We start from the raw sequence: 2,445 nt of genomic DNA, 5'->3' as shown, positions 1-2,445 counted from the left end.
TCCCTTCCCTTCCCTTCCCTCCCTCCCTCTCTCCCTCGATCCTTCCTTCCTTCCTTCCTTCCTTCCTTCCTTCCTTCCTTCCTTCCTTTCTTTTTTTTTTTGGGGGGGGGGGAGAGTCCAAAATCTGGCAGAGTGCATTTTCTTTGAAGAAGCTGAGCGGTTATGGTTTGGGCTCCTGTGTCCTGCTCTGTTTCAAGGTGACCCAGTGTTGCCTGTTATTCATCATCACGCGCCTCTTCTCATTATCTGCCTCCCTGATTACTGTTCTGCAGGTTGATTGGAACTGTATTCAAGACATTTGTACATCATAGTTCCTGGACACATCTATATGTTAGCAAATCAAGTATGATTTATCTCTGGAATTATTGGCTAGGGTCGGCTTCTTCTTCTCAATGCCTGCTCTCTCTAGCTTGTAATTTTAATTAGCCCTTGCTCCGTGTTCTCCACCCCCATCCCAGAGAATGGGGCTAGCTGTCTCTCTGTCAGGAGTCTCAGCCTCCTCCACTGGAATGCTACTGAGTTCTGCATTCAGATTCCCTAATCAACTTGGGATGGAGGGTGAAGGAAGTCAATTTAAAGTTGTGACATGTAGGAAATAGACCTGCTTTTCAGTTTGGGGGTGGGGAATTGACTTGCTATTAGAAACTGAATTGAGAGTCCAGCTACATATATCCACCATGTCCAGTTCTGGCTGGAGATTACCCTTCCCAAGTGCTGTCATATAGTAGGAAGTTGACCCCCATCTGGAGAGTTCCTGAGTCACCTCTGTCACTTGAGGCGGGAATGAATCTCAGCTGTCATTGCTTGGTGACACAGCACCCATTGTTTGAACCACAGGGCCTCAGGAAGCAGAGGAGGATGGGTAGACTTTGGGTCTTATGCCTTAAACTCCAAGTGCCAGAATCACAGGTAGTCTTCATCATGCTGGGGAATGAACTGAACCTCGGGTTTCGCGCATGCTAGACACACACTGTATTGACAGCCCCAGCCCCAGCCCCAGCCCCAGCCCCAGCCCCAGCCCCAGCCCCAGCCCCAGCCCCAGCCCCAGCCCCAGCCCCAGCCCCAGCCCCAGCCCCAGCCCCAGCCCCAGCCCCAGCCCCAGCCCCAGCCCCAGCCCCAGCCCCAGCCCCAATATTGGCAGCATTTGGCACCTAGACTGCTTTGTTTTCTCTTATCTTGCTTCCTAGAGGCATCAGATTTTTCTCCTATTTTGTGTTTATGCTGAGGGAGGTAGAGAGTGGCTTCCTTGGTAGGCCTATCACTTGGCTGTGGCAAATGTCTGCACAGGAACAAAGTTCAATTACTTCCTGAATATGTAAAATAATTGTAAGACAAACCTGCTTTGAATTTCTGATTACTCTCTCTTTTCCCCAAGATAATATTGTATTGTTTCTCCAAAGATCTAGTATCTTGAACAAGATAATTATATTTGTACTAAAATGCAAGTCAAATTTCTCCTCTCTGAAAAACAGGAGAAGTGCCGATTTCAGGAAGATTTAGGTTCAAATTTAATCACTTTCTCTCTGAACTTCAAGTGAAATTTAATTATCCCGATCTTGACTTAACACCGAGGAACACACAAACACTGCAGGCAGGAGCAGATAAGAACAGAGCATGTGCTGAAGGGAACAAAGAACAGAGATAAAGTTTGCAAGATTTAGGAATGTCATTTATAGAGCCATTTAAAGTACCTGTCTTTCTCTTAAAAAGGGCAACTGGTACTAAATAATATTGGTTTGCTGTAAATATGAATGTTTATCAATAGCAAGGGGGTGCAGTTTCAATGTTCCTGGGCCCATGTTTAACAGGGTATTGTAAGAAAGATTCACTGTTACGAAGTGAAAGTGTGTGAAATGAAGCACAGTATCGCTGAGGCTTTTTATAGCCCACGAACACTTAGAGGCCTTGTTCCTTTGGAATCTAGCTCGATCATCAGAGAAGCAGGATAAGCTTTCCCTAAATGAACAGTGACATAAGGCACTGACTTTAATAAAATTAATACTTCATATTTGCTGTGTTAGTCAGAGGCCTTCAGAGAAACAGAACCAATAGTGTGTGTGTATGTATGTGTGTGTGTGTGTGTGTGTGTATGTTTGGTTGAGTGTATATGTCTGTGTGTGTCTGTGTGTCTATATGTGTCTCTATGTGTGTGAATGTGTGAGTGTGTGTGTATATGTGTGTCTATTGGGGGTGTTGTTCATCAGGTTAGGGAAGTTGTTAAGTCCATAGTGTCTGGGGACTCGGGGACAGTCACACCTCCCCTCTATGGCCACCAGGTATGAAGCTGAGAAGATAGAAGTGTGTTCTACTCATGTTTTTCAGAGACTGGCTAAGAACTATCAAGCTGCAGAGGCCAGCCATCTCTGTTTTTAGGTTCACAAAGTTAAATGTTAGTGCCTTCCAAAGTCATCTTCACAGAGACAGCCACTGTGTCAACAAGCCAAC

The sequence above is a fragment of the Mus pahari genome, chromosome 4 (assembly GCF_900095145.1).
Source record: "Mus pahari chromosome 4, PAHARI_EIJ_v1.1, whole genome shotgun sequence".
Lineage (NCBI taxonomy): Eukaryota > Metazoa > Chordata > Mammalia > Rodentia > Muridae > Mus > Mus pahari.
Note: the sequence above shows the minus strand (reverse complement) of the source record.